The sequence below is a fragment of the Triturus cristatus genome, chromosome 8 (assembly GCF_964204655.1).
Source record: "Triturus cristatus chromosome 8, aTriCri1.1, whole genome shotgun sequence".
Taxonomy (NCBI): domain Eukaryota; kingdom Metazoa; phylum Chordata; class Amphibia; order Caudata; family Salamandridae; genus Triturus; species Triturus cristatus.
This window is the reverse complement of record NC_140591.1, coordinates 838,596,732-838,620,344: the sequence shown is the minus strand read 5'-3', so window position 1 is coordinate 838,620,344 and position 23,613 is coordinate 838,596,732. Positions and strand designations below refer to the sequence as shown.

Here is a 23,613-nt window from a genome sequence, read left to right as displayed (position 1 = left end):
AAATTGCAAACTATGCTCATAAAATGTTAAAATAATTACATTAATAACACCTAAAATGTATATAATTAACCTATATTAAGCTAGTTAAAAAATGATATTCTTTACAATTATACTAAAGTAAATATTATATAGAATTTTTTTTTTTTAAACGATATTATATTCTTAAAGTTATGTTCTTACTTTCTGTATTTTGTTACTCGATGTGTTTGAATTGATTATATTTTTGACACAATATTTATGTCACAGGATATTTTTTGTTTGATATTTTTGCCAGTCATCTAAATTTGAAATAGCATAATATGGTAGAGGCTAAAAACACAGTGTGCTGGACTTGTGTAAACTATGGGGTCGCAAGGGATGGCCAAGGGAAGGAGAGTCGAGTAGTGGAAGAGGAAGTGTGCCCAGTAATCAAAAATGTAAACAACACTTTCAGTAACATTAATTTACAAAGCCATAATCCACAACATAAGTAAATGTAAGAGCAAAATAGTTATTTAATTGCAGATTGCAGTGCCCCTCTATTTTTTCAAACCAAGCACCGACATTCCAGAATTGAGACTTTCTCAAAAGTCTCATATTGCACATTTATTTTGACCTCTAGCACGTTTGGCTAACTCGGCACTGCCACATCAACTGAGCTTGCACAGTGCACTTCTATTTAGACGTGCAATAAGCTGAGATATCACACATCTGAAACATTCATGGAGCTTGACTTCAGTGCTTGCCCAGGGCCAACACACCTTGAAATACACCTTTATCGAATCTCTCTCACCCGCATCAGAGCACTGGGACATCCACATAGCTCTTACAAAGCACCTATACACTGGTATACCAGAAGTGGGATATACTCAGGGCTTGGCCTGCACTCTGTACTGATATCACATTACCGAGAGAAGAAGCGTTGATAATAGCTCGGTGAGATGAATGCGCATCGAAAGGAACTGTATAATCTGCAGGTAGAATTTAAATCCCTATGGGGATTAAGTGTTTGCCACAGTTATCTGTAACCTTAAACGTCTGAGTCGCCAATCTGAGTCAGGCAGCCTGGAGGATTCCTGCACCTGCTGAGGACGGGTGTTTTTGTGTATGTAACCTGCAGGTTCCAATCTGGAAAGATAGTGTGTCAGAAAATATCGGTGTATAAGTTCAAGGTGTGCAGGAAAAACTAGGAGCCATAATTGGCCCAGAGAGAGAGGGAGATGTTGCTAAAGCTTTGACAGACCTGATTTACAAAGGACCTTTGCACGCATGGGGGAGGTCCCGCAGATGTGGAGGAGTCTCTGCCATCGGCACAGAATCTTCGCAATGAGGATTCTCATTGTGGAGGTTCTTCCCCGAGTGCTGAGACTTCCCCACAACTACAGGCCCTCCGCCCAGTGGTCAAAGTGGGCGGGATCAGCAGGACATGGCGTGATCCTACTTTTTAAATTTAATAGAATCGTTTCCCCATCTTTCTAATTTTAAAAATGCATCCCAGGATGGGACTGCCAAGTATTCAACTACACGGATGACACCCAACTCATCCTAAGGATCGATAATTCACCCCATGCCCAACAGTCAGCCCTGAGCATACTCGGGTTCACAGTTAATTGGATGACTGCTAATTCCCTAAAAATCAATCCAGACAAAACTGAAGTCTTAGCCATCTCGACTAAAAACAACCCCTGGAGCTATCAGTTCTGGCCGCAAGAGTTGGGGGCCACCCCTAACCCAGCACCTGTTGTGAAATGCTTGGGCATTAAGATCGACTCTGAAGTCTCTAGGACCAATCAAGTCAATTCTGTGGTCGGAACTTGCATAGGTCTTCTAAGACAGCTGAGGAAACTGGCTCCTCTTCTTTCGGTCTCGTCATTGAAAATGATAATATCAGCAACTATTGTTTCGAGACTTGACTATGGCAATGCGCTTTGTCGGGCTACCCCAGAAACTTACTAACAAACTACAGATAGTGTTAAACGACGCAGCCAGGCTAATCTTTAGGCTGCCCAGAAGAACTCACGCCACTCCCTTGCTGTGCAAGTTCCACTGGCTGCCTATTAAGCAAAGAACAAAGTTTAAAGGGTTGTGTATTACCCACAAGGCTCTACATGGACACGCCCCAGGCTACATAAAAGAACGCCTACTCAAATATGTGTCAAGGCGCATTCTGCGCTCAGCAGAAGCCGGCCGGCTGACCTGCCCACGCTTTAACACCATATACAAAGGAGGTCGAGCGTTTTCGGTCCTTCTGCCACAATTTTCGAATCAGTTGCCCGTTAATCTCCGTAAAGAACCCAGACTTCTCCCTTTCCGGAAACAACTAAAAACTATCCTTTTTAGGGAAGCACTAGATACGGCTTAAAGTCCTTTAGTACCTGGAGTCTTTCCCGTCTTTGACTGTGTTTCTCCTCTTCCAAAGCGCTAAGAGACCTGTCGGTGTACATGCGCTATACAAGAGCAAATTAACATAACAAAATTAGCCAAGGCCTGTAGATAAAACTATTTCGATTTTCTCTACAGTGACTTAGTCCTTTTTAGGTCTCGCCTGACCCAGCGCATGCGCAGGTCTGGCGAGACTTTTAGTGAGGGCGTAAAAAAATGCTACCGCCAGGCACAGCTTGCAGTGCATGTGCGCGCGCCGCGCTTGATCGCGATCACTTTGACAGCCGCTTTGATGTTCTCCGTGAGCCAATGCTTGTTCTCCTAGCCACAAAGTATTCTCTTGCTCCAGATTGCTTTAGTTAAAGCCTGTACTGTCTTTGGTCCGCTTGCATTCATTTACACAATGAAAACGGGACAATTCATGCATTTGTTTGGAGTGTAGTCCATAGAACCTGCAGGTATAGGTTGTCTGCTGTCTGCTGTTACATAGACCAAAGCAAGGGAGAATGCAACTGGAATCGTGATTTTAAACCTTATTAACTGTGCAGCCAATCAGTTGCACCAGTTACTGGAAAGCATCAAGTTAGACTAGGTTTAATAACCAGCGTATTTGACTTACTCATTTGTCAATGGTGCATTGGAATAATATGTGTCACATGAGCTAGCTAGCTAGCTTGCTTGCTTCCTTCCTTTCTTCTTTCTCTTCCTTTTCCTTCTTATGTTCTTTCTTTCTTGTTTTCTCTTTCTTTCTTTGTTTCCTTTTCTTTACTTTTTCTTTTTTGTCTCCTTTTCTTTTCATTAATTCTCTTTTCTTCTTCTCTTCCTTCCTTCATTTCCTCTCCTCTTTTTCTTGTTTCCTTTCTTCTTCATTTCGTGGCTTAATACATCTATTTAGTTATGATTCATGGCTTTTGATGCAAAATTAATAATACTAGTGTGCCAAATGGCTTTTATGGGGTAGCTCTGACTTTACAACTGAGAAATAAATTAATCTAGGTAGTGAATGTCCCACGTTCTTTCAAATAGCTTTGAAACTTTGTAGGCCATCCTCCCATTTACCGGCCCACGAGAACTTTTATTGTTGCACATTATTAAAACAGGAAGTCACAACTAGAAAAAAATTGGCGTTGTTTGCGGTCCCGGAAGTAGCTAATATTGAACGGATGTAACTCTTAATGCAAACCGGGAATAATAAACAGTCTTTTTTTGCTTTCAGGCAGCCTTAATTATTTAAATGATAAAATACGCAGGGGGGGAAATTAGGGCGGAAAGACAGAACAAATTGGCGAGATCTGTGTCGATTTAACTAGCACAATTTCTAGGCAAGTAGTACAATCCGTGTTTCATCACCAGTGCTTTATTCTGTCCAGTCACCCCTCATTCCGTTCCTGCCTACGGATTGAAAATGGACATGGTTAATAATATGCGTCTACCTGAGGCCCGATGGAGAAATGGCACAGAATTGGTGACAAAATGGCTGCTCAGATGTTGGTATTACTGATGAACATTAACATGTTAATTGGACTATCTCTATAGGGTTTGGGGGGAACGAACAGCACTAAAACCTTCGACTTGCAGCATGACAAACAAGCATAGTTTGGGACCTTATAACTGTTTAGCCATGCAACAGTTGATGTTGTTGCACCAAGAATATTGTGCTTGATAGCTAAAGACTTATAAGGTCCCAAAGGCGCGACCTATTGGCTATGCCAATGCTTGTTTAGGTTGAGCCTAGATAGCGCACGCGCCGAATCTTCAAGGCATGCTGTATTCACTCTGTGGGATTACAGTCCGCCCATTGGTATTTTATTCGTCCCTTTGATTGTCGTTCCAATATGCTTGCTTACTAGTGGATAATCCTTCCTTTTTGTGTTTGGTTTCCTCTCACGCAACACTGCCCAAAATGTATGCTTGCTAGTGGTTAATCTTTAATCTTTCCCCCTCCTTTTTGTGTTTGGTTTCCTCCCATGCAGCACCACCCAATTACTATTAACATTACACTTCTATGTTTGTGTTCAATTGTAGAACTATTTTTTTCTTTGATTCCTGCTTGTGTCACTGTTTGCCCGTCTTTGGTGCCCGTCACTTAATCTCCCTGTGGTTTCCCCCCCCCACCCCTCCCACAACACTGCTTGCCCACCCCCACCACCCCTCCGAGGTCGCTGCTTGTCCATCCCAACTTCCCCAGCATCGCTGCTTGCCCCATCCCTCCCTCCTTCCCTCCTGTCGCTGCTTGTTTTGGAGGCCGTAGTCTCCCTAAAAGCGAGGGCTACATACAGAATGTGACAGGCACCTGCTTGATGGCCATAGTCTCATTTTTTTGGGGGATACACAGTAACTCTGGATGGGACAGTCACGGACACCCCATTGGCTGATGATCCCAAGGGCTTTCAACCAGGATCCCTGCCGTGGTGCTGGAACTTTTTTTTCCTCTTTTTTTTAGTAGTCGCACGGCCACGTTTGTTCCTCTGCGACAGCCGTCTCTTCTTCTCCAGAGCTGACTGCGGCTAGGAACGTTTACTCTGTTTTTGTTGTAGCCATGAGTTGGGTCCCAAGGTGGCTCTAGAGGCGGCAACGTGGATATGGAGGCCTGCTGTGGCGCAGTGATTCACATACAGCCTGACTCATTCCTGCATGTCCCTCTCCACCTTCCTGGTGAGGCTGACCACCGCCTGTTCTGCTCTCCAGGATACACTGTTGCCTTTCTGTGAAGGAATTACTATCCCAGGCAGATTGTTTGCAAATATGTTTTATTTGTTGTGGCTGAACAGTTCTAAAAGTGATGAATATAACGGCTCGTGTTGGAGGGAAAATCTATTAATAAAGACAGAACAATTTTACACAATAATTTGGTTTTAATCAACCAATCAATCAATTGGGAAAATCAGGCAGTCTATAAAAGGGACTAGAGTCTGAAGTTCAAAGTTCTGGATTATAGGCTGTAGTATATATACTGCAAAAGCCACACAAAAAAACACAGGTTACAAATTCCTACATGACTCAAATAGCAAGCTGGGCAGATAAGATGCTGCCAAAAAATTCAATATTTCCAAGAATCGTATACATGTCCATGTTTAGCAGAAGCCCCTTTATTGTAGGTTAGTTCTCAGAATAAGGGTGAGATAACAAAGAAACACATTTTAGTGTTTCTGCATAGCGAGTGATTATCTCTTGTTTGACGTCAATAGGTCCAGCCCAGCCTATCTGTGTTCAACATATTCTCAACAGGCTTGGGCTAAGGCATAATTCATCCTTGTTTACAGCATGTACTCCATGCTCCATGACAATGAAAAAAAAAATTCTACCGTTGGCCTCTCGTTGTATTTGTTTAACAGATAGAGGTGTAGTAATCTTTTCTGTGACATCTAATCTAATTATTGATGTTCAGTCTTCATCATCATAAAACGTTATTCGGCTATAATGAACAGCTATAAAAGTGCTTAAACAATAGAACGTACATAAAACACACTAAAACATCTCAATATCTAGTTTCATACAAAAAAGCCCATTATGTGCAGTACGTAACAACATAGTAATATAATTTATTAGCTACACTATTACATGATACTTTTCCTCACATTAATGGCTTTCAGGATAAAAAGGGCAAAATTATAGCACACAGAAGGTTCACTTAATGCCACCAAGAATTTCATAGCAGTTTTATGTAATCTAATGTTCTATGCAACAAACAAAGGTTTAAGGTAAAAACACCTAAGATTCTGGTAACATGCACAAAACAGTAAAAAGTGCAATATGCTTTGCTTACTTTGACCATCATGAAGGCAGAAAGCCATATCTGAAGGACAGGTCTACATATGTGGAAAGATATCTAGGTGGTGCACAATACCTTGTCTCAATCTTACCAACGCAAAACAATGCTGCATATTTGTCACAAATGATAGATAGCTATTTCCCCCCTCCCCCAGGGCCAAAGATTTCTAAAAAGTGACTGAAGATTTTTTTCTATCGCCTGCAATTCGCTGATCCAGTCTATACTGTAAAAAGGTGTCTTTAATCATCCTTTTAGTTAATGATAATACCTGGTTAGGATCTGACCAAATAGATAGATTAAACAACCCACCAAGGGAAGAATTAATATACGATAGCCAATTGATACTTAAAGCATTGTCCAAGGAAAGACAATCTGAAAACATTTTTCGGGTGAAATCGGTTTCTTTTTTTTGCCCGTAGTGAAATCCATAATACCAAGGGTCTCACCAGAAGAAGAGCTTCTAAAAACTGCAAGCCAACCTCTTGATGTAAAATTGTATTAGAAGCAGAAAAAGGTAAACATAAAAGCTGTTAAAAAAACGACTTTCTTCTACTTGCAAAGCGGTACCTGTAGCATAGAGGCCTGTCCATATGAGGCAGTAGTAATTCCTTTTGCTTTGTATATTGTAACCATTTCCTTAATAGGTCAACTACCAAATTTAGAGGACAATTTAAAAATCCCCTCCAAAACCCTGCTCATTTTAGCTTTGGTATTTGACATGTGTTGTGACCATGAACCATTACCCCAAAATAAAATGCCCAAATAACAAAATTAATTCACTGAAACAATTGGGATGTTGTCAATCAAAAGTGTTCCAACACGAAAATCCACAGATCCAAAAAGGCCAGTCCCAATTTACTGAATTCAACAGTAAAATTCAAAAAGACGTTTTGGTCATTGAGCCAGTTGTAAATGGCTGTGAGGGAGACTTCATCTCCTCTCCATATGACCAAAACGTCGTCAATGTATCGTTTCCATACTTTGATGGAATCCAAAAAAGGGTTGGTAGGAGAGAGGACATGGTTCTGTTCAAACAAATAGACATACAAGTTCGCCAGGCTGGGGGCAAAAACACTGCCCATCGAAGTACCGGATATTTGTAGGTAGAACCGGTCTTCGAACTTGAAGAAGTTCTCTGTCATAGCCAGCCTGGCACACTCCATTATGACAGGAACCGGGGAACTCAAGGGCTCCGTGATGTTGTCCAACAGTACTCTGATTGCTTCGAGAGTATCCAATTGAGGAATACACGTGTATAATGACTCTACATCAAAACTGACTAGGTAGTCAGTCTCAATGTTGAAATCAATGCCAGGGAGGATATTCAAAATATCCTTAGTGTCTTGTAAAAACGTGGGCATGGTTCTCACCAACGGTCTTAAAAACACATCAACAAAAGTGGACAGAGGCTCCAACAGTGAACCAATACCCGAGATAATGGGTCTGCCAGGTGGTGGACGCTGTTCCTTATGCACCTTGGGCAAGGTGTAAAAATAAGGAGTGACGGGGTGAGTAGTCACCAAATAGTCAGCCTCTCGAATAGAAATCCAACCCTCGAGTTTGGCTTCAGAAACCAACTCACCAATTTCTCTTTGGAGTCTCTCTACTCACCCTGTCACTCCTTATTTTTACACCTTGCCCAAGGTGCATAAGGAACAGCGTCCACCACCTGGCAGACCCATTATCTCGGGTATTGGTTCACTGTTGGAGCCGCTATCCACTTTTGATGTGTTTTTAAGACCGTTGGTGAGAACCATGCCCACGTTTTTACAAGACACTAAGGATATTTTGAATATCCTCCCTGGCATTGATTTCAACATTGAGACTGACTACCTAGTCAGTTTTGATGTAGAGTCATTATACACGTGTATTCCTCAATTGGATACTCTCGAAGCAATCAGAGTACTGTTGGACAACATCACAGAGCCCTTGAGTTCCCCGGTTCCTTTCATAATGGAGTGTGCAAGGCTGGCTATGACAGAGAACTTCTTCAAGTTCGAAGACCGGTTCTACCTACAAATATCCGGTACTTCGATGGGCAGTGTTTTTGCCCCCAGCCTGGCGAACTTGTATGTCCATTTGTTTGAACAGAACCATGTCCTCTCTCCTACCAACCCTTTTTTGGATTCCATCAAAGTATGGAAACAATACATTGATGACGTTTTGGTCATATGGAGAGGAGATGAAGTCTCCCTCACAGCCTTTCATAACTGGCTCAATGACCAAAACGTCTTTTTGAATTTTACTGTTGAATTCAGTAAATTGGGACTGGCCTTTTTAGATCTGTAGATTTTTCCGACAGGAGGGGGCTTGGCCAGTGAATTGTATACCAAGCCTATGGCAAGGAATTCCTTACTGAAATTCGACAGTTTCCATCCCAAGGGACTGAGGACGGGCCTGCCTTTTGGCCAGTTTCTGCGACTGAGACGCAATTGTTCCACAAATGAAGCCTTTAACAAACATGCCAAAGTCCTTCCACAGAATTTGAAGTCTAGGAACTATCCCACTAGACTTATCAAGCAATCTTACAAACGAGCGGCTAATAATAACCGTGACGCTCTGTTGGAGGTCTCCGTTCCCAAAACATCTCAGGACAGATTGACATTTGTGAACACCTTCAGTACATCTTCCAACCGTATTCAGAAAATTGTGCGGAAGCACTGGCGGATTCTGAACAGTGGTGATGAGAAATTACCTTTTCCTCTGTTTTCATTTAAAAGAGGCACTAACTTACGTGATGCCGTGGTTCATACCAGCCAACGTAGTACACCACCAACTCTGTCAGGATCCCTATGGGGCCTCCCACCGGTCAAGGGACACTATCCCTGTGGGGGCTGTGCGGTGTGTGCCCAGACCAAACACACCAATGAGATTGATATTGGACTTTCGAAACCCTGGAAACAGCTCCGCCATACTAATTGTAACAGCGAGAAGGTGGTCTATTTGATTACTTGCCCCTGTAATAAGCAATATGTAGGGATGACTACACGCAAAGTCAAACAGCGTATTCTGGAACATAAAAGCACCATTCGCTGTAAGAAAGCCTCTACGCGATTGTCCAACCATTTTCTTGATAACAACCATGGCCCCGATCAGCTTGTCTGGACTGTTTTAGAACAACCCTTAATTCCCACGCACGTTGTAGATGTGGCGAAATTTCTTTTCAAGATAGAGCAACGTTGGGTGTTCAAGCTTCAGACTGACCTTCATGGCCTTAATGACTCTATACCTTGGTCAGCTCTGTAGAATGATGGTGGCTATATGGCCCTGGTCCGCCTGGATGGTTCACCCATGTTTCACACTGCCCTTCTGTTGGAGCCGTAAGCTGTGGTCTCCTTTGCATGAGTTCGTAATATATGTGGTTTGGATATAGTGATCCATTTGCCTTGAGCTGTCGTGCATCCTTACATCTTTCTGACTCTGCAAATTTTGGGTATGCTGCCACATTGGGGCGTGACTATGTTTTGTTGGCACCTTTTATGTAGGGGCAGTATACTTATTCTACGAGCAGCATCGTAGTCACTGCTGAATTCCCCACTTCGCTTCTGTTTTTCACTACCCTAGTTTTGTGGAGCCTTAAGCAGGGGTCTCCTGTATATTACTTCGAGACATGTGTGGATTGGACTAGTATTTTTGACTGGTCATGAGCTGTCGGTTGTCTGTGCAATTTTTGCGTTATGACATCGTTTTGATGTGCATTCTGAGCACTATGCTGTCGTATTATGCCTTTGTCAGTTCTGTTGTTATCTCGTCGATCATTCTCTATGCGAGGATACGATGTTTACTCCGTGGTTTGCATTAGAGCCTCTCCATAGAGCGTTCTTGGATAGAGAACTTCATTACCCAGACTACTATGTCAGTCAGACATGTCATCATTTATGCGCAGATGGTCGACATGCGACGGCGCGCGTTGACGCATCGAGTCCTAGCTGCCGTTTTTTTTTTTCCCAAAACCTTTATTTTGCAAATCAGTGACACAGCTATTCAGCCGACAACCTGGAGGTACGGCAGCTTTAGAAACACAACAGATATGAGTGCCCACATTTCACTGACAGGATATGCAAAGGTTCCATTTTAAATAAACACAAATCCAAACCAAAACACAAGCAAGGCGGTAATCACCATAAGCACCAAAATGGTTCCCATCAGGGGGAGCGAGCCCCGTTTCGTCCAACAGACACAGATTTATAGTAAGGGAAAGGAGGGGAATTCAGGGACTCAAGAGGACAAACACATTCAGCAAAGAGATCTAAGCCGGAAAAAGGGGGCTAAGGGGAGAGCTGCTCCTCGGGCGGGTCCGGGTCTGGGGGCAGGCATATGCCCCCTCTGTACTGGTTCCATCGCCCCCATACAGAGTGCCATTTCCGAGGGCGCCCTCGAGCACAATACACGGTCTTCTCCCTAAACATGCTCCAATCCATGTTTTCCATCCACGCTGTCAATGTAGGTGGCCTATCAGAGCCACACAGACGTGCGATGTCGCGCTTGGCTACCATATTCCCTAGGGTCACCCATTGGGTCTTTGCCGCGTCGTGGTCAGTAGGACCCCAAACATTCAGGAGACAGCACCGCGCCTCAGGCTGCATGACGATGCCCGTCACCTCCCCCATCACCTCGTGTACTCGCCTCCAAAACTCCATGATCACACCACATTCCCAAATAATATGTAGAAAGGTGCCCACCATACCACAGCCTCTCTTACATAAGCCCTCCTCAGAGAAACCCATATGAACCAGCCTAGGCCCCGTCACGTATACCCTATGGAGTATTTTAAGCTGCACCAGCCGCAGGCGCGCGGGGATCGCGACCTCTTTGGGAGAAGAAACTGCATACTGCCAATCCTCGTCGTCCAGTTCAAGGCCATCCCTGATCCATTGTTCGCGCAACCCTAGAAGAAGATCTGCCCGAACATTAATAAGTTTCTTATAAATGAGCGAGATCCTACTCTCTGGCATATGGCCGTCCAGGATCCGGTCCTCCAACGGAGAGGACTCAGGCACCTTCTCACCTTCTACCAGGACTGACCGCAAGGCGTGGCACACTTGGGCGTAGCGGAAGAACTCCGAGTTCCCTAGCTCATATTCCTTCTGCAGCTCCTCGAATGACTTTATCCTACCCTTAACCAAAAGGTCTCCAACCCTGGATATACCGATCAGGTCCCACTTCGCAAACCCTTTTGTATGCCAAAGCTTTCCAAGAATATCGGAGTCAAACATAGGGGTGGCAAGGGTAAGCTTACCCTTCCAGCCCAGTGAATCCGTCGCCACCTTCCATATACGCACGGCCACCCTGGTGGGCCCCGTAAGGGTTAAGTCGGACGACTTCGAGTACAAAGCTCTGTGGTAATTGCCCCCACGCAGCAACCAGCGGTCCATGGCGAAGCCAGGGCTCAGCGCCGCACCATACACACCATGGTTAATCGCGCTCAACTGGGTGGCCCAGTAATAACGTCGAATGTCTGGAAGCGCGATACCACCGTCGTACCACGGAAGCGTCAACTTAGCAATCGCTATGCGCGGACGCCCTTCCCACAATAGCGCGCGCTGGTGGCTTTCGACCTCACGGAAATAACTGGCCGGGACCAAGTCAAGGGTATTCTGCAGGGCATAGAGGAAACGGGGAAGGGACATCATTTTAAACAGGGCGGCACGGCCAAGGGGGGAAAGCGGCAACCGCCGCCAGCCCGCCACGTCCCGTCGCAGACGTGCCAAGGGAGGGAGCAAGTTCTTCTCGTATCGTAAAATGGGGTCGGTGGAGATATAGATCCCCAAATATAAAAAGCCCTGCCGGGCTATCTGGATCGAGCAGTTGCGCGGGACAGGCGGGACATCCCCACACAGGACATACAAGTAGGACTTCCCCCAATTGATGACAAGGCCAGAGTTCCTACCAAAAGAAGTCAAGACGTCACAAACCACTATCAGAGATTTCTTAGGCGAGGCGAGGTATAGCAGAATATCGTCGGCGTAGAGTGAAATACGGTCCTCGTGGTCAGGCGACCAGCGAAGCCCACGTATATCCGGGTGCCATCGTATCAACGCCGCCAACGGCTCAAGGGCAAGGGCGAACAACAACGGCGACAGGGGACAGCCCTGCCGGGTGCCTCTCCCGAGCTCGAACGGTGTCGACGCCCGCCCGTTCACCACGACGCTAGCCAGAGGCCCCTCATAGAGCAACCTCACCCAGCCTACAAATCCAGGCCCAAAGCCGAACTTAGCTAGCACAGCCCATAGGTTTGCCCACTCCACCGTATCGAAGGCCATCGTGGCATCGAGGGACGCCACGATAGCCGGCTCTCGTATCGTGCCCGCCCTAGCAATCACTCCATGAAGGCGTCTAAGATTCAGTGTAGTGTTACGGTGCGGGATAAAGCCCGACTGATCCGGGTGGATCAAGTCGCCAAGCACCCGGACCAAGTGGTTAGCAAGGATCTTAGCAAGGATTTTCGGCTCGGCGTTGAGAAGTGATATCGGCCGATAGGAGCCACACTTGTCCCGGGGCTTACCGTCTTTGTGTATTACCACAATCGTCGCCAGCCGTTGATCGAGCGGAAGAAACCCATTCACCCGTGCCTCCACGTACATGGCGCGCAGGTGAGGAGCCAACTTATCAGGATGGAGCTTGTACAGCTCAATCGGCAGACCATTTGGGCCCGAAGCCTTACCGGAGCGCAACGCTCGGATAGCACACGCCACTTCATCTACCGTTACATCCCTATCAATGGCAGGGAGGCAGGGCAGAGTGATGTCTCGCAGAAGGTCACACGAGTCCTCAGTGGGCCTGTCCGAGACCGAGGTGTATACCGTACGAAAATAGTCCGAGAAACACTGAACTATACCGTCGGGATCAGTGACAACCTCTCCCCCAGCCGTCGACAACTCCGGCACCACACGATTAACACGCTCTTTTTTATCCAACCACGCCAGCAATTTCCCGGCCTTATCACCAACATCGTACAAGCGACCCTGCTGCTCTCTATTGAGGGTCTTGGCAGCGTTAGTCACCAGGTCCCTATATTCCAATTGCTTCAAGCTCAAATTATGCAGTGGCCGGTGCAACATCCTCTCCCAAGGCCACTTCTAAAGCAGCAATCTCGCCCTCTACTTGTGTCACCTCAGCGTCTCTCCGCCGCTTGGCGGCCACTACCAAGGACAGGGCCTCCCCTCTCAATACCGTCTTAAAAGCTTCCCATAGGGACACCGCTGATTCAACCGAACCCTGATTTTCTTGAAAATAGTGGTCAACTGTCTTCAGCAACGCACTGCGTATCTTGGGGTCACGAAAATACCAGGGGTTAATGGGAGCCACCCTGCCCCCCCCCCCACCCGGCCACTATCAAGACGGGCCCACACCGGTGAGTGATCAGATATGCCCCGTGCCATGTGCCTAGCCTCAGACACCAAAGAGGCGTGGGCAGCCAGAGTGAGCAAGTAATCAATCCGAGAGAGACTCCCGTGGGCCCCGGAATGGAAGGTATATTGTCTCTGAGTGGGGTGTCGTAGCCTCCAACAATCTACCAGACCAAAAGTATCTATAAAGTCGGGAAGCCACTTCTGAGCACCCCCGATGTCTCTGGGCGGGTGCCTATCGAGCGTTCCAGAGCCAACCGCATTGAAGTCACCTCCCACCACTAGCAGCCCTTTGGGGAGTTCCAACAAGGCCCTGCCCAGATCAGCAAACGTGGAGGCCTGCAGGGCTGGAGGGACATAAACAGAAACCAATACCAACGTTCTACCCTCCCACCTCCCTGCCACAGCCACAAAGCGCCCCCTGTCGTCAGCAATGGTGGAGTCAACCTCAAATGGTAGGGAAGCTCTGACGAGTATGCCCGCACCCCTGGAGCCCGTGGAGAACCCCGAGTGAGCAATGAATTTGTAACCCTTTCTGTTAAGTGCATAACACATATTCCCTATAAGGTGGGTCTCCTGCAGGAGGACCACATCTGGCGAGGTCCGTTTCAAGAATTGCAGGACGATCCCCCGTTTAATACGATCCCCTAAGCCATTAACATTCCAGCTAATTATGTTTAAGCCCCTATCCCCCATCCCTGAACACAAAGAGACCCCCACCCCCCCCAGAGAACCACGATCGGACAATACTGACAACCATTGCTACGCCTTGCAAGAAAAGAAAACAACCCCCAACAACAACCCCCACATCCCGAATCCCCCACCCTCCCCCTCCCTGCACCCCTGCGTCAGCTTACTAAGCCCCCCCAACTTGCAGTGTGCCTGTCGCCCCATCAAAAACAAATCTACGAAAAGGACCCCAAGGGAGGAAAGGGCTCCTATCTTCCCCCCGCCGCCCTCCCATTACTGCAGTAAGGTGCGAGTCACTGTCCGGAGCCGAGTCAGCCGACACCGGAGATATCACTTCTGGCCATCTCGATCTCCTTCCGCTCCATCCACACTGTCCCGGCCAGGCTGTCGCCGCGGGAGCGCATCCAACCAGTCCCCTGCCATGTCCGGTGATTCGAAGAAGAAAGTCCGATCGTCATAAACCACACGTAGCCTGGCGGGAAAAAGCATGGCATACTTCAGGTCCATCTCCCGAAGACGCCGCTTTACCCCCAAAAAACTTTGCCTCTGTTTCTGCACCATCTGGGTGAAGTCAGGATAGAAGCTCACGGAGGCATTCTGAAAAGGCACCGGGCCTGTCACCCTCGATCCTTGCAGGATAGCGTCTCGATCTCGGAAATTAAAGATCCGGGCTACAATCGGCCGCGGGGGGGCTCCCATCTTAGGCCGTCCGCCAGGCACTCGGTGAGCCCGCTCCACCGCAAAAAACCTGCCGAGGCCCTTAGGCGCAAGATGATTCACCACCAAGTCCTCGACAAGTAAATCCACGGAGTGCTCCTCTGAGGTTTCCGGGACCCCAATAAGGCGCACATTGTTGCGCCGGGCCCGACCTTCAAAGTCTTCAAGCCGGCGGGCGGAGAGGTCATTCGCGGTTCGTAACTTACAAACCTCAGCCTGGAGTTCCGAGACATCGTCCGCAAGGCCAGTAGTCTTGAGGTCCAGGGACTTGACCCTCTCATTGGTTTTGCCCAGGTCCGCGCGAATCAAGTTGACATCCACCAAGATTGTGTCCACCTTGTGCGCCAGGGCCTCAAACTGTTGCCCGATCGATGTTTGCATCCCATCTATCGCCCCCTTGATATCCTGCAATGATAACTCCGAGGCTGGGGGCGAATCGGCCTTCTGTACCTCCAGCGACTGTCCCGATCCACCAGGTGACCCTTTCTGCTGGGCATAACGATCCATATTATTGGATTGGGTATAGCCTCCCCGCCTGGTAGTCTTGGACTTCGACCTGTCTGCCTCCGATTTGGTCGACATCCCGAGCCGCAGGACGGGCAGTCGCAAATAGATGTCCCTCACTCAGCTAGAGGAAGCAGGGTCAACTTCGGACTTTAGCAGCCAGTCAGGATCGAGTGGAGGTCTTCCAGACAACAGCGGATCCGCATGGAGCGCTCCCAACCCAGCGCAAACAAAGAGGCGAGAAAGCGAAAGTGAAAGTGCAGCGGCATCAGTCCGTCAGTTCACACCTCCCGAGGCCGCTGTTGTTCAATTAGTGGCCGGGCATCCTGCCAACGCAAGCCCCTGGCATCCTTCGGAGGTAGGCCGCAATCTTCCGCCATGCACAACTTCGGTCCCCGGTGGGCGATCTCGGCCCGGACAACGCCAATCGCCACAGCTGTGTCTCATCTGCAGGATTCCGTGCATGAAAACCAGGATTTAGGACAGGATGATTGCCGGAGGGCGCGAGGGTAGCGGGAGCTCAAGGCTCACGCGGCCATCTTGGTCAAGCGCTAGGCTCCTCCCCCCCAGCTGCCGTTTTTAAATACAGTAGCGGCTGTCGTCCGGGGCCGCCACTAGCATTCAGGAAGGAGGCCCGGGGCAGCGCAGGAAAGGTAGGAGACTCTCATTGTATGCTGGCTCCTGCATTGTTTCGCCGTGGTCAGTTTTCGCAATTTTGAAGCGTAATAGCGAACTGACCCCTACTAGGTACTTTGATTTTGTTGGGTATTTCCCCCCGCACTGCCTTGAGAGTTACGTATCCCTTCTTCCTGGGGGTGGTGGTCCATGTATCGGCTTTGTATGTCTCGTGTGTAATTGGTACACGAGTATCACGACTACACGTCTCCCGCTTCATTAATAGTAACACACCTTAAATGGTGCAGCACTGGCATTTTCCGTACTTTGCCCGGATGATTAAATCTATTCCGGATTGCAAGTCTTCACCTTTGACACAGTTTGTTAGCCGGTAGGTTGCTCCCATAATGCACTGACATCACTCTTTAGCCAACCGATGGTCACGCATTGCTTTACTCTTCAACAGGGCAATGGGATGTGGATATATTGACAATAAGTTCAACGCTTTGTTTGAGAGTGGCTCCTTAGTACAGTCATGATAGGTCCTGCCGATATCCAGACGTTTGGGTGTTAAGGGCTTTAATCTTTGGCCTTTTATAGTGGGATCTAACCTGCAATATCATTAATTAACATTTTACGGTTGAAAGTAGATGGACACACCATCCATTAATATCAACATTAATAACCACCGTTCTAGTGGTGTGTTATATGTTTGTTGGCTTTAGTTCATTACACTATACGCTGTTTTTATCCATTTTTTTCACAGAGCGCTGTCTCACGCCCTGAGTTGCTACCAGGAGCGGCAGGTGTAGTCCCGATTTAACTACGGGTAAGACTGAGACATTACTGTCCGATAGTCTTGGTCCACGTGGGCTTGTGTTTTGTTTGTTCTATACTGCCTAGCAATTTATTGATTGTTTTGTTTTATTCACACAGGTACTTACCACTGTGACTGACAGGATACTTTAGACTATTATATCTGATCCTGCGGTACAAGGTTGGTGTATCGGCCTGTTTCTATCTAAATACTAGTACCAATTGTTGCTTCGTGCACTTCGGTGTAGGTGCAGTAGTTTTTGTTATAATGGTCCTGATGAAAGCCTAGATCTAAAATTCTTCGATCGGTATAGGCTGAAACATGTAGACCGTCTTTTGGTTTTGTTAGTGCGTTTGGTCATTGGGCCAGTCCGCGCTATTACCTTGTTTTTAACGTTGGCACAGGGATAATCCTTATTAAAGTTATTTGTGTTCCTGTAGTCAATTTTAACTCACTTGCTTTACACTGCACTGCTCATATTCACCTCACTTAGGACAGCTTCATCGATCTTTAGGAGATAATTTTCCATCAGCGTAGACTAAAACATCCGCGAGCTCCTCCCGAAGTTTCACACTGGGAGTAGTAGCTCCTCAGCCAAACTAGGTTTGGTTGAGAGGAGATCCCACATGATGAAGCATGCCACCACGGTGGGTGATGGGATTATGTCCTCTTTGTAAGGACTCTGTTAGCTTAGCTTGGCTTTAGTTTAGTTACACTCAGGCACTCTGAGCCCATTGTTTTTGTTTTGTGTTTGTGTTTTTTTCTACCTCTGCACTTTCGTGTTGAGACATTGTCAGTAGGGGGACTTGTCCAGGCTGGTTGTGTGATCCCTCAGACCCTCTCTTTAACTAGTTTTCCTGGAATCAAAAGTGTTCTACATGGCTAATGCTTTGGGCCACAGACCATGGTAAAATTTTTGGATTTATTTATAAATTCTCCAAAGGCACTCATCAGCTTCTGCAAGCCCACCGGAGTCCTCGCAAGTAGTAGAGCATCGTCCGCATATAACAATACTGGTATAGTTTGTCCAGGCGCCTGAGCAATGTCGACCTGCAGAGACTGCAGGTGATTATCCTCCCGATAAATAAAAAGAGAAAAAAGAAATGGGGCTAGTACCCAACCTTGTCGAATCCCTCGTCCCACTTTCAATTTAGTCAAACAATCCCCTTGGAGGCCAAGCAAACGTGGCCAGATAAATTCTCATAAAGGCAGGAGAGAAACCCAATAATTGGTCTAGGTGCACCAAGAGAAATCAGTATTGACCAAAGTAGATTATGGTTGACCAAATCAAAGGCGCTACTTAAATCAGCAAAGCATAGATATAGGGCGCCTGCTTTGGCCCTAGTATATTTCCCAATTATTAACTCCAAATTAACACCTTGTTCGACAGTCCCCAACTGGTTCCTAAATCCAAAACTGTACAGGGTATAAAATAGATTGCTCTTGTGCACATTCCTCCAATCTTGTTAGTAAAACTCTACTTATTATTTTCACTGAAGAGTCCATTGGGGAAATAAGGCGTTAGTTTTTAGGCTCTGCTGTATCCCCCTTTTTAGGTCTCGCCTTGCTATCGCGTAAGCAATCGAAAAGCGAGACTATTGTAAAAGGGTTTTTCAAAGTGCTCCCAAAAGCGGATTGCATGGCTAGCACGGGCACAATCACGCGCATCGTGCCGCCATGCACTCCGCTTTTGGGAGCACTTCAAAGGGTCCGCTCCCCTGCCTGGAATGCGCTCCCCTGCCCCCGCCAAGCGCGCGCGCCACGCTCCGCCGGGCTTGTTTATTCTCGTGTCAGCGCGTTCGGTTTCACTTTCACTGCTGCATCCGCTCCTCTGCCCCTTGCATTCCCCTCTACTAAAAGCATTGAAACCTTCCCTTCTCGCCCAGTCTTGCTCTGCTCACATCTCCCCCCTCCCTTTCCCTTACTTTCAGTCGGTCTCCTTTTTGGTTACTTTCATTCATCATCCGCTCCTTTTCGTCAGTTTCATTCATCATCCGCTCCTTTGGCCCTTGCATTCCCCTCTGTCCCAAGCATTCCAACCCTCCCTTGTACCCTATCCTTTTGAGGGTCAGGTCGCGCATCTCTCCATTTCCTAAGAATCCAAATGTGCATGCAAACTCTGTCCAAATATTACATTACACCTCACACGCAATTAGACGCTCTGTCGCAGTCACTCGTTGTAAATTAGATCAGTTGTTAACCACAGATTAATCCAAATTGGAATGCAAACAGCGTCCACATATTATATTAGACCACAGACGCAATGAGACGCTCTGCTGCAGTCACTTTTTGTGCATTACTAAAGGGTTTACCCACAGATTACTCAAAATTAGGTTTAGATTGCATTTTGGTTGTGTACAAATATAACGACACTCGGTTGTGCCCTTCCTGCATTAGCTTACAGATTGTACTTGATGTAAGAGTCGATGTAAGAGTAAGTGTATTAGAATACAATTTACAAAAAGAGTGGGATATACAAACACAACACTGTCATGTTTTTTTAAGGATGTTTTACAAATTGGACATTGGTCACATTTTTAAGACAACACACAAGATACTAGCAGAATGTCTCACGCATTATCGGGCGCTTGAATCTTTAATCCGCTCCGGAAACAGACTACAGGCGCCACAGGGCTTGAAGGCACACAGAGCAATCCGGGTGAATTAATGCCTTTGCATTCCCATGTGTTTGCAGTAAACCTGGTCGAGGCGCCAGCCGAGCGCAAGGCACATGGTGACATCCTTCTGCATTGTTTATTGCGCTGCTCTGCTCGCATCTCCCTCCTCCCTTTCTTTCATTCGGTCTCCTTTTCGTCAGTTTCATTTAGCTCCGCTCCAAGCATTTCAATCCTCCCTTTCTTCGCCCAGCATTGCACAGCTCTGCTTGCATCTCTCTCCTCCCTTTCCTTCACTTTCATTCTGTCTTCTTTTCGTCAGTTTCATTCAGCATACGTTCCTCTGGCCTTTGCATTACACTCTGATCCAAGCATTCCACACTTCCCTTCTCGCACAGCCTTGCTCTGCTCGCATCTCCTTCCTCCCTTTTCCTCACTTTCATTCGGTCTCCTTTTCGTCTGTATCATTTATCATCCGCTCCTTTGGCCCAAGAATTCCCCTCTGCTACAAGGATTCCATCCCTTCCTTGTAGCCCATCCTTTTGATGGTCTGGTCGCATCTCTCTCCATTTTCTAAGAATCCAAATGTGCATGCAAACTGCGTCCAAATATTACATTACACCACACACGCAATGAGACGCTCTGTTGCAGTCACTTTTTGTGCATTACGAAAGGTGTTACCCACAGATTACTCAAAATTAGATTTAGATTGCCACCTGGGTAAACTGCTATCAATACTGTAATTTTCAATGCCCAGTACAGGCAAATATATCTGGGGGCAAATATTAAACACGTAAACTGTGTTTTTTTTTTTTTTTTTAAACATTACGTTGCTTTAAGTTACTGTGCCACCTGGGTAAACTGCTATCAGTACTATAATTTACAATACCCAGTACAAGCAGATATATCTGGGGGCAAGTATTATGCACGCAAACTGTGTTTTTTATTACTGAAAACATTACGTTTTTTAAAGTTTCAAAATAAATACAATTATTTAAGCAACTAAAAGACACACTGCTGTTTTAAAACCAGAGCTCCACCTCTGGCAGCATTTCAAGTTGTCATTCCTCAAGTGAATTGTTTACCCTGCAACCCTAAAGGCTGCTTTACCACCAGAGTTCTATGTTTTGCTGAGGCGCAATGTCTCAGCATGGTGTAAACAACATAACACTTTGCTTTTAGCTGCTAACTGATCACTAACAAAAGGTGATAATATAGATAACGTTCAAAGACATGCATACCAGACAGTAAACAAATGCTGGAGGGCATGTATCTGTCCCGTAAGAAGTATCTCCTGGGAGAGGCAGCAGGGTAGTGTTAGGAAGTGTAAATGTTTGCTTGACACAGGGGAAACAACATCACATTATTTAAAGTTACAAAATATATAAAATTATTTAAGCACCACACACTGCTATTGCTACTGTAATGTATAATATTATAAAAACAAAGCCCGAATGCAAACCAACAGGCGACGAGCCTGGCAACATCGCTGTGTACAGTAATAGGAGTGACAGGGTTTTTAGGTCTCGCCTGACCCAGCGCATGCGCTGGTCTGGCGAGACTTATTGAGGGGGCTCCAAAAAGTGCTACCAGGCCAGCATAGAGCTACAGTGCATGTGCGCGGGCGCGCGCGCCGCGCATTGCCGCGATTACTTTCACTTTCGCGGCCGCACGGCCGCTGTGATGTTTGATCGCGAGCGCGATCACTTTCACTTTTGCGGCCGCACGGCAGCTTTGCATAGCCAATAGGTCTCGCTTTTGGGACCTTATAAGTATTTAGTTATGCAACTGTTGCATAGCTAAACACTTATAAGGTCCCAAAGGCGAGACCTATTGGCTATGCAAATGCTTGTTTTATTTTCACTGGGAGACTCTTTTAACACGAGACAGCACAATCTGGGCCTCCTCCCATGGTGCTTTAATTAAACAGCATATATTTTGTTGTTGCATTCATCAAAGCAGCATCCGTTGACATCTTTGAATAAGAACAAAGGAAGCTGTGCTGCAAAGAAATAGGCGACGAGCCTGGGAACATCTCTGTGTACGGTGATAGGAGGGACAGGGTGTTTCTATTTAACATCTTAGACTCTGCTACTGCTGTATAGCACAATTTCGACCTCCTCCCGCCCTGCTTTAATTAGACAACATATATTTTGGTGTGTATTATGCACGTAAAAAATGTTGGGGGGTGAAAACATTATGTTGTATTAAGTTACAAAATCTATAAAACTATTTAAGCAGCTAACAAATACACTGCCCTTTAAAAACCAGAGCAGTCCGCGGGAGCTCCTCCTTTAGCAGCGTTTTGCATTAACCTTTCACCTACGGTCATTATAAATAACAAACCTTTTATCTATTTGTTGGTTTTAAAAACAAATACATAAAAGACATTGCCATTTACAATACCAATAACCTTAAATTTTGAAAATGCGAGACCTATTGCATTGCAAATGCTTGTTATAAATGGGTACAATGATGGAGGTGCCTCAGGAAGGTGAAATCATATCTGCAGTACCTACATTAAATACCCTAGTTAGGATGGGCCCCCAGAGTTCGGTAGCAGATTGAAAAGACATCTACAGGCCCCCCATCTGGTCCAGGGTCCCATCCCCCAGCAATGACCTGCATTGCCGAAGAGACTTCTTCATTAGTGATATCCTGTGGAAGGGGTCCCCATTTACACAAAGACCCCCAGACTCCCCCTTGGTCATCTCCACTGCTTTGTCTATAAATTTCAGAGAAATGTGTCACCCATATGTCACAGGGAACAAGAGAACAAAGCTCGGGAGTATCATCATTTTTTACAAAAGGTGCGTTTACTGTCTCCAAGATCAACTTAATATTCTTATTTTCTGGGGCAGAAGCCAGGTTGTCCCATGCTGCGGCTGGAGTGTTTCTTTTCCTTATAGCCAGGACATGTTTATATTGGTATAAACAACCGCAATGGACCGCACTCCGCTAGCCCCTCCTCCGGGTCGCCCCAAGGGAAGCTGGTACATGAAGTTCTTGAGTTTATATTGATAACCAAAGTTTCCAGTGGAGGACTACATAAAGCATGTTTAAGTGACTGGAGAGCTTTGGTACAGGCATTGTCGAACCATCCCCTTATGTTTTTCTGTGGTGTAGTTGGGTAATAGGTCAAAAATTATTTCATCGAACTAATAATGTGATTAATATTTTCGACCAACATATTTGGTACAACAGCTTCTTAAAGGCTATAGTTTATTTCCAAGAAGTTAGTCTCTACTATTTTCTGTAGCATATTACTATGATCAATGCCCGCCCACTTAATTCTTACACCGTTGGCCCTGTTTGGAATAATACTGTTTACTATGGGGAATGAGTCACACCTCTTACCTCAAAAACAGAATGGTAATATAAGAATGGGATTGAGGTCACTTAGAACTGAGGGTACAATGCTGGGCATACCACACATAACATTGGCTGAAACCGATACCAGTACATGATCAATAATTGAAGATGAGTTTCTCCCAATAAATGATGGGACTTGCTCCCCATTTGTGTCGCAGCCACACCTCAGTAGCTGTAAATCATATTTGGAAATAATAGAATTTAATGCTTCCCCATATTAATTATAGCAAAATGGTAATTTCCCACCCCATCCTGATAAATGTGACCACATGTCCGAGTAGCAGATAATGCACAACCCTGAATATCAAAATCCCCTGCCCACAATAATACAACATTCGTATGGATGGGACCTAAAAAGACTTCAAGGCCATGGTCAAGTGCCATAGCCACTCTGCTACATGTAGTATCAAAAATATTGTTATAAAAAGCATTGGCATAGCCAATAGGTCTCGCCTTTAGGACCTTATAAGTGTTTAGCCATGCAACTGTTGCATAACTAAATACTTATAAGATCCCAAAGGCGAGACCTATTGGCTATGCAAAGCGGCCGTGCTGGCCGCGAAAGTGAAAGTGATCGCGATCAAACATCAAAGCGGCCGCGAAAGTGAAAGTAATCGCGGTCAAGCGCGGCGCGCGCACCCGCGCACATGCACTGTAGCTCTAGGCTGGCCTGGTAGCACTTTTTGGAGCCCTCTCAATAAGTCTCGTCAGACCAGCGCATGCGCTGGGTCAGGCGAGACCTAAAAATTTACTATTACCAGATCTCTCCCTCCCTTTTTTCCCCAGCCACAACACTTGAGA

General features: G+C 46.2%; 1 protein-coding gene across 3 annotated transcripts in view; it reads left to right on the top strand.

The window, feature by feature from the left end:
- Nucleotides 1–23,613, top strand: part of PIR (pirin) — a 515,558-nt gene that overhangs the window by 54,658 nt on the left and 437,287 nt on the right. Inside the window, exons 1-2 of one of the 3 annotated variants that reach the window (XM_085622326.1) lie at nt 16,780–16,837; nt 16,945–17,005. The exons of the other annotated variants lie outside the window; for them this stretch is intronic. The gene's annotated coding sequence lies outside the window, so the exon portion shown is untranslated. Of the gene's footprint in view, nt 1–16,779; nt 16,838–16,944; nt 17,006–23,613 lie in introns of those variants that run through there. 3 annotated transcript variants of the gene reach the window in all.